Source organism: Xylocopa sonorina, unplaced genomic scaffold, assembly GCF_050948175.1.
Source record: "Xylocopa sonorina isolate GNS202 unplaced genomic scaffold, iyXylSono1_principal scaffold0392, whole genome shotgun sequence".
NCBI classification, from domain to species: domain Eukaryota; kingdom Metazoa; phylum Arthropoda; class Insecta; order Hymenoptera; family Apidae; genus Xylocopa; species Xylocopa sonorina.
Window position 1 is genome coordinate 161,063 of NW_027490463.1, and position 9,170 is coordinate 170,232.

Below are 9,170 nucleotides of genomic sequence, written 5' to 3' on the forward strand. Positions count from 1 at the left end.
TTGGAGGATTAATTCAGGATCGTTGCAAGAAGAAAGTGTGTACTGGCCGATGCTAAGGGACGATAAAGCGGAGCCGGTGCCGATTAACATATCTACATTTGCCGGCCGATGAAATTGTGGATCTGCTAGTTATACGTTGGCCGGAATCGGAATCTTCGCACGATCGACTTGCTCTTCCGGTATCGGTCCAGCGATTCGCGGTATCGTAAAGAATGTGAGCTTCCGCACGAAGCCCGATAACTGCGATTTGATCTTCGTTGAGGCAATTTATTCGCGACCTTGTGTAATTGGTTCAACGCTTCGATGGTTGTCGTGTTATTTTTCGTAGGAAGTCCAAGCTTCATTGCCAGGTCGTCTGTAATGAAGTTTGCACTCGAACAGGTGAAGCTCAACGTACTACACTCGATTGGCTTCTGGTGGCGATCGAGAACGCGGACGATCGCGGTGGTCATCAGCTACGTTGTCCGACTGTTGACGACTAAGCTCGTGAACCTTGGTACGAACTTAACGAATTTCCATTGCAGACATGCATCTTCCGGTTGGTGGTCCTCGTGCAGCTTCGCATTGTGTTGTTGTTTGCAGACACGTCATCTTCTGGCTCTGCAGGGTATACAATTCAATAGAATGTAAATGCCACACTCCCTTGCTACGGAACAGCGTTTCTAGATATTTACGTATCGAAGCAGTAGAGTTCTAACTCCTTACAAAATGCGATATCGCTTCTCATTTCTTTGTCTCCTGATAAGATGTAAAATTCAATGCAACGCGTTAATTATATCTCGTCAACACTTCAAAAGAATGTAAATCACAGACAACTTTCCGGCGGAAAAGCGTTTTTGGACGTCTACATATCGCAGCAATAGAGTTCTAATGCTTCTTAAAACGCGATATCGCATCTCATTTCTATCTTTCATGATATAAGATATAATATTCATTGCGAAGTGTTACGCATACCTCGCCTACACTTCAGAAGACTGTAAATGCCACACTTCATTGCTAGGAAATGGCGTTTCCAGATGTCTACGTATCGAAGCAATAGAGTTCTAATGACTCTTAAAACGCGATATCGTATCTCATTTCCATGTTTCACGATAAGATATAATATTCATTGCGAAGTGTTATGTATACCTCGTCTACACTTCAAAGGAATGTAAATGCCACACTTTCTTGCAAGGAAATAGCTTTTCCAGATGTCTACGTATCGAAGCAATAGAGTTCTAATGCATCTTAAAACGCGATATCGCATGTCATTTGTATGTTTCATGATAAGATATAATATTCATTGTGAAGTGTTATGTATACCTCCTCTACACATCAAAAGAATGAAAATGTCACACCTCCTTGCTAGGAAATAGCGTTTCCAGATGTCTAGGTATCGAAGCAATAGAGTTCTATTGCTTCTTAAAACGCGATATCGCTTCTCAGTTCTATGTTTCATGATAAGATATAATATTCATTGCGAAGTGTTATGTATACCTCGACTACACTTCAAAAGAATGTACATGCCTCTCTTCCTTGCTAGGAAATAGCGATTCCAGATGTCAATGTATCGAAGCAATACAGTTCTAATTCTTCATAAAACACGATATCATATCTTATTTCTATGTCTCATTGTGTGATGTAATTCAATGCAACGAGTTATGTGTATCTCGACAATACTTCAAAAGAATATTAATGCGACACATTCTTGCTACGGAATAGCGTTTTTAGATGTCTACGTTTCGAAGCAATAGGGTTCTAGTGCTACATAATACGCGATATCTCAATTCTATGTTTCATGATAAGATGTATTATTCAATGCAACGCGTTATGCATATCACGTTTACACTTCAAAAGAATGTAACTGCCACACTTCCTTGCTACAGAATGACGTTTCAAGATGTCAACTTATCGAGGTAATAGAGTTCTAATGCTTCATAGGACGCGATATCGCATCTCATTTCTATGCTTCATGGTAAGATGTAATTCAATGGAACGCGTTATGTATATCTCAAAAGTATGTTCAAAAGTATGTACTCTTCAAAAGTATGTTAATGCCACACATGCTTGCTATGCAATAGCGTTTCTAGATGTCTACGCATCGAAGAAGTAGAGTTCTATATCATCATAAAACGCGATATCGCATCTCCTTTCTATGTTACTTGATAAGACGTAATTCAGTGTTTCGCGTTAGTGTATCAAATGTATGTAACTGTGTTGCTTCGATACGTAGTCTTCTAGAAACGCTATTCCGTTGCAAGGAATTGTGGGATTTACATTCTCTTCAAGTATGAACGAGATATACACAACGCGTTGCATTGACATTACATCTTATTATGAGACATTGAAATGAGATGCGATATCGCGTTCTAGGAAGAATTAGATCTCTATTTCTTGGATACGTAGACATCTAGATACGCTATTCCCTAGTACGGAAGTGTGGTATTTACTTTCTTTTGAAGTGTAGGCGTGTTATACATAACGCGCTGCATTGATATTTCATCTTGTCATGAAACATAGGAATGAGATTCGATATCGCGTTTTATGAAGATTCAGATCTCTATTGCATCGATATGTAGGCATCGAGAAACGCTGTTCCGTCACCAGAATGTGTAGGATTTACATTCTGTTGAAATGTAGGCGAAATATACATAACGCGATGCATTGAATATTACATCTTTTCATGAAACATAGAAATGAGACGTGATAGAGCGCATTATGATGCATTAGAACTGTATTTCTTCGAAACGTAGACATCTAGATACGCTATTGCGTAGCAAGGAAGTGTGGCATTTACATTCAACTGAAGTGTAGACGAGATAAACATAACGTTTTGCATTGTATATTACATCTTATCATGCGGCATTGAAATAAGATGCGACATCGCGTTGCATGAAATATTCGTTATCCACTTCTTCTAAAGAGGTGTAGTAGATGAGAATATTGCATTGCGTAGGACATTACTACTTACTTGCTTTGAAACGTTGGAGTGAATTGTGTCGTCGTGATACATGAAGCGTTAGAACTCTGTTTCTTCGATGCTTACGAATCCTATGAATCCTACGGTTGGATGCAATGTGATGGTGTTTCATAGTGTCTGCGTGCGAATGCATGAAAGTTCTAATGCTTTATGCAACACGAGAGCCCATCTCATTTCAACGTTTCAAGGTAAGTTATTTGGAATGTTCTATGCATTGTATTATACTTATCTGCGTCTGCTCTTGAAAGAAATGTGAGATCTACAAATTCATGCAATGGGATAGCGCTTCCAAGTGCAATGTCGTGCGTATCTCCTACCACCCATTCTACACATGAGCCTTCTCGCACTTCGATCATCAACCCCTTGAATCAGGGAACCTCCCGTGCTCGCATACAACACCGGCAATTGCAGCGTTCGCGCGCGCAAACCTGCACGCGCTCACAGGCACCAAGTAACGCTGTGTCACTCGAACCGACCGGTATACATGGCTCGTACGTACCAGGTATCGCTCTTTGAATCTCACCGGCAAGCACTACTGTCTCACTCCCATTGTCGAGTATATCTGCGTTCGCTCCAACGACGAACACCCTTGCCTACCTTGCACCAGTGATTTCGTTCTGCTAAGAGGTGCAGTCGCAGCTCATCACCTCAATGGGGATTCTCCCAATTCAGGGAGCCGACTTTAGCAGAACCTATATTCTACTTTTAAGCCTTTCACATACATATATATAGTATGTCCGGTCTAATGTATTGCTGCATATAAGAATTCATAAATCGAAGTTACACACGTTAAGAATCCAAGACACGAACAACACACGCGTAATTGTAGGTTCATGCTGTACTTACTTCATTATACAATTTCATAAGTTAAGCGCGAAAGACGCGCCGCTAGTCCCACCACGAGACGCGAGTCCACACTCGCTGCACCGCATGCTCCTCGCAACGATCCGTAAATCCCCCACTCGCTGGACCAAATGCTTTCATGATTTTTTAAGTAAATGTATCAAACTGGTATAAATATTAATACATATTTTATATTTTAGTTAATTCTGAATACAATATCTCCTTAAGAAACTTCATTACATCTAAAATCCTATCTAATTCCATATCACTTCATGATATTTTAATTAAATATTTGAAATTGGTTTATATAATTACATTTATCATATATTTTAGTTACTTAAATATAGATCATACCCTTTAAATGAAAATAAATATCTATATATTATACAAGCCGATCATTTATTTGCATCGTCCGAGTTCGCTTTCTTTCCATCGAGGCTTGCAAATCCCTCTTCGTTATTCTTGTAATTCGTACTTCAGAAGGTATGTAGTACGTATTGATGGTCCAACGCTGAAAATATCTCAAACACTTCTGCTATACTCAACTTAGCGTATATGCAACCTCCTATCAACATTATGTCTATTTTTTACTTGTTTTGGTTCTTAAAGTATGTATAGTCTCCTTTCTGATTGATCGCGATTAGATCGTTTCTTAGAGCCAGTTTGATGATATTTTCCTCTCTATGATTGTTCTTCTTACTACCTCAGATTACCGATTTTTCGTTCAGGTCACCTGCAATCACTATTCTGTTTGCTTTCTCTCCCTTTTCTATGTTAACCTCAACTTGGTTTATAAATTCTTCGATTTCTTTCCGTTCCTGTTAAGCGAGAAGTAGCAGCTTATAGCTTTTGTTCCTTCGACCATTGCATGAACGATTCCGGTCGAGGAATATGTGGTACCATATGTGAAATATTTTCGATTAACACCGGTTATCCATACCGCAACGGCACCGTTCTCGTCTTGCAGTATTCATCCATCCTGTGTGCTTCCGATATTATTACCACGTTTGTCTCTTAAATCATTCGCATTTGTAGGACTTTGAATTCCATATTCGTTTCTCGTTCTTTTCTATCAACGCTTTTCTGTAGGCCGGACAATTAAACCTCCGGTAACGTGTCTGATGTACGGATTTCTTCTTCCTGCCTCGCTGCAGACGATACATTTCGGTTTATTCGCGATGCAACCGATCATCGTATAAATCTGAGATCCGCATCTTCTGTAGATTCCCTTATTATCTTTGACTTCTTCGCAATTTCTGCCGATATGTCCCAGTTTATGGCATTTGAAGCATCTCTCGATTCTCGGTAGCACTTTGCAGAGACAAGGTGTTAATGGTATTTTGAGTCGTCTGACCTTCTCCAACTCTTTACTGTATTCCTGTCCAAATTCAACTAACGCGACTCGACTGACTCTTCACGTTTGTTTTAACAACTTGACGTTTATACCGCTATCCTTTCCTTCGATTATTTTCAGTTTTCGTTTTATGTACTCCTTCATTTCTTCTCTGGCCACCTAATGGGTATATGTCCCTTATTTGGAGCATTACACTCGCACTCGTATGTTTTACTTCGAATACTTTTTCCAGAGTTCCTTGTATCTCCTTTATTTTGTTCTCTATGCCTGTTTTTTTGTTAAATTCTAGGATTATATCTCCCGCCCTCGATTTCCTTGCGTCATCTTTTCGTATTTCTGTCGTTTTTCCTGCTTCTCTTCTTCTCACTGCCTGTCCTCGAATTCTTCCTGCTCCTTTAATTGCTTCTTTAATTGCTAAGTGTTCGATGTCAGTCTTTTTTATGCCTGATGTTTGCCATTAACGTATTCTAAGATGTCATTAGCTTCGCCGTATCCTCGTTCAGAATATCTATCATTACGTCTGATGTGTTGCTGCCTATTCGTCTATTTAAAAGTGTAGGCACTATTCTTATCGGTAGCTATCTCATTATCCTGCATTTACTTCGGCTCCTGATGCTTCTCCTTCCGTGTCTGTGCTTCTTTCCGCCTACCCAACCTTTAATCTTCTGCCTGGATCCGGCGGATCTGATTCCGAATCACGAGACAGCAGCATGTCTAAGCAGCATATGCAAGCAGCCTCGCTCACGCCAAGGGTGGGTGCTGCAGGCCCTCCGTCATCCTCCGTCTACCCTGATGCGGGCGAGAAACTCCTAGGGCCACTCGACTCGCGACCAGCATCTATCTTATACTCTAATCGATTAGTAGTCACGTGATTTCCATTAAGCTTGCCGCAATGAGTGATATTGATTCGTTCAATCTAAATTAATATTTTCTTTTTAAGTTTCTCGATTTTTTTACTTTCTCTCACGATATCGTCTATTTGGTTGTCCTTTGCCCTTACGGTATGTTATATAATCTGTTGTTTGATATTTTTAGAATTTCCTCTTCATAAATGCACTGCTTCCACAGATTTTCTTTTCCTTTCTCTTTAGTTATATTGTTGATATTTTATGCTTTCCACCCTCCACATTCCCTGACTACACCATCCCGGAACCGGCGTTATACGATTGCTTCAGGATGGCGCCCCGGTCTCGCTATACCGAGATCGAGTGTTCTCTCTTGCATCCGTTGATCTATATATGTCATATATTAGAGAATGTTCCCTCTTATCCTTTGTCCTTTTCGAAATATGTTTTAGTTAGATGTATATTAGATATGCGTCGATATATCGGATTTCCGTATGGTTTTTTAGTAAAGTTTTATTCTTTTCCGACAGTTAGTTTCCATTTCGCCGTAGGTGCTCTGTATTGGATGCGGACCCGCTCCGATTGAACCCGCCGATCATTACATTATGTAAATAATCTCTGCCACTACGTAATTGCGGAAGGCTTAGTGCATAGACTTATCGCAGGAAAAGTTGCGGAAGTTGCTTTCGAACCGAGATGGAAGTGTGGTTATCTTTGATCTAGTTAGGTTAGGTTAGGTTGGGTTTGGGTTCTAAAGTTGTTGCATTTTTGCAACAATATGTGCCATGCCCACCTCCTCGTGGTGGAACATGGTAACAACGGAATTTTCTGGTGGCTAATGGGGCTCTGGCTTTCGGGGATCGTGGATACCTAGTAACCTCCGTGATACTCCGGGGCGATGCCGGCGGGATCTTCGGATTCTGGCAGGGCCTCCCTTGCCGGTAAGGCCCAGAGTTGAGGAATGTTATTGGTTGAAGCCGTCTCGCGCCACGGGCCACGGCCAATTCTGTTCGTGGTACGGGGGGTTGTGACTCCTTGATCCCATAGTTCATCAGGGGTGGTGTTACCCCTGTCGTAATACCGTAAACCGTTGGTCATGTTTCGCCGGAACGAGGGGCTTGCTTTAATTGGCCAACCAGCCAGGGGATAAATCTCTATAAAAAGTTCCTAGCCTCAAGATGCGGTACGTGGCGATGAGCACGCCCAGTCCTCGCGGCTGGCCGAGGCCGGTAGCTGCACTTGCCTCTAGCGACCAACCCCGGGGATACTGGCGCCCCTCGGGTGTACAAGCCTTCCCTTGGCATGGCGGCTCTACCAGGAGTGACCTCCTTCCCAACCACGCTCGTGGGAACAATATGGAAAATTCTTCAACTTTTAAAAAACCTAGGAATAGACGAGAGGGCGGTGACTAGTAAGTTCAAGGCCCGGTGGTTCAAGGCCAGCTTTGTCTCGGACAGGGTGCGTGGTGCGCTGTAGAAGGGCGCCGTTGAAGAATCGGGAGATGCCTCCTATGATTCTGATACGTCTGTGGGAACGGTGCGATCCAGTTTTTCGGTGCAGCGACCCTGCCCGAAATTGAAAAAGCGTCAGAGACCTCCAACGACAGGGGAATATGTCGGCCTCGCTGAGGCAAAGTGGGCCTACGTTCGGGTGCAACGTGAGGCGGAGATGGTGGATCTCGTGCTGGAAATCTACCATAACACAGGCATCTCGCCAACACCGGGAAAGTTGACGTCGCGTGTGTCGGAAATGGAGGACTTCCGTCTGGAGGCAAGGAATATCCAGACGGATCTAAGGGCTGGTGCTAGATGCTTGAGGGCTGCCACCATCGAATTGGCACAGAGCGTGAAACGTCCGGCTGCACCACCGTCGGATGAAAACATTGCTGCGCTAAAGGCGCCGTTAGAGGCCTTGCAGGCGGAAAGTAAGCGATCTGCCTGTTGCACGCGTCCACGGTTTCATGGCGGTCAACTGGGCGGTTTGTCTGGTGGTTGGCGTTTATGCGCCACTGAGCTGGCCCCTTAGTCGTTTTGACATTCCACTGGACGAGCTGCAGATCATCGTTTCCTTGTACACAGGAGTTGGAGGTGGAACTTGGGGTACGACACGGATCTGTCGGCCTACCTGCCGATCGGCGTGCACTTTACGTGTCACGCCGATGAAACATTGGTGTTAGCTACCGGCAAGGACTTGGGGAGAACCATCCGTCGAGCGGAAGCCGCCATTGCGGCCATCGCCTCACGAATTCGGTGCTTGGGGTTGGAGTTATCTCCTTAAAAGACGAAAATCGTCTGTTTTCGTCTTCGTAAGAAGGATGCACCGGCACCGTGTCTGCTGAGAATCGATTCGTCCGACGTTCAGGTAGCCAAGGACATCAAATATCTAGATGTATACCTGGACATCTCCTGGAGCTTCGTCCCACAATTCATTCGTCTGACCGTCAGGTTGGGTAAACTCACAACTCATTTGAGTTGCATCATGCCCAGCCGGGCAAGCGGGTGCGCCGCCTCTATTGTGGCGTTATGAAAAGCGTGGCACTGCACGGTGCCCCTGTATGGCCCCACACACTGATGGCAAGACGGAAAAGCATCACGCTTTTCCGAAGTGAGTGAAGTAATGTAGTAATGACGCGATCATATGCGTCATTAGGGATTACCGTATGGTGTCCTTTAAGGCAGTCACCACCCTGGCGGGATTTCCACCTCTGGAGCTCTTGGCGCTCGAAAACGCCTATCTTTATTGGTGCCTTTGTCTTGGTCAGATCTCCAGCCCGCTATGGGAAATGAGAAGTCGGGACGAGCTTAGGCTCCAGGCCCGGCGGTCCACAATGTCAAGGTGGCAGGAAGAGTTGTCTCGTAGCAGCGAACACTGAACCATCGGGGCGATCCATTCCTTTTTAGATTAATGGGTAAGTCGCAGCATCGGACGACTTACGTTCCGAACTACACTGTCTGTCCGAGTCACGCCTAGCCCGAAGCATCGACAACACCCGTGCACAACTTTGGTGGTCATGCCCCGCGTATTTGCACGGGTATTGTCCGGAAGGCGCGGTCGGTACGTTAGGGGAAACGTATCGACCATTGCACGCGTTCCACGGGACGGGAGTGATGGTTGGTGATCCAGCCGCCACTCATTCCTCTAACGGGGGAGTGTGTCTCATGGAGCACGT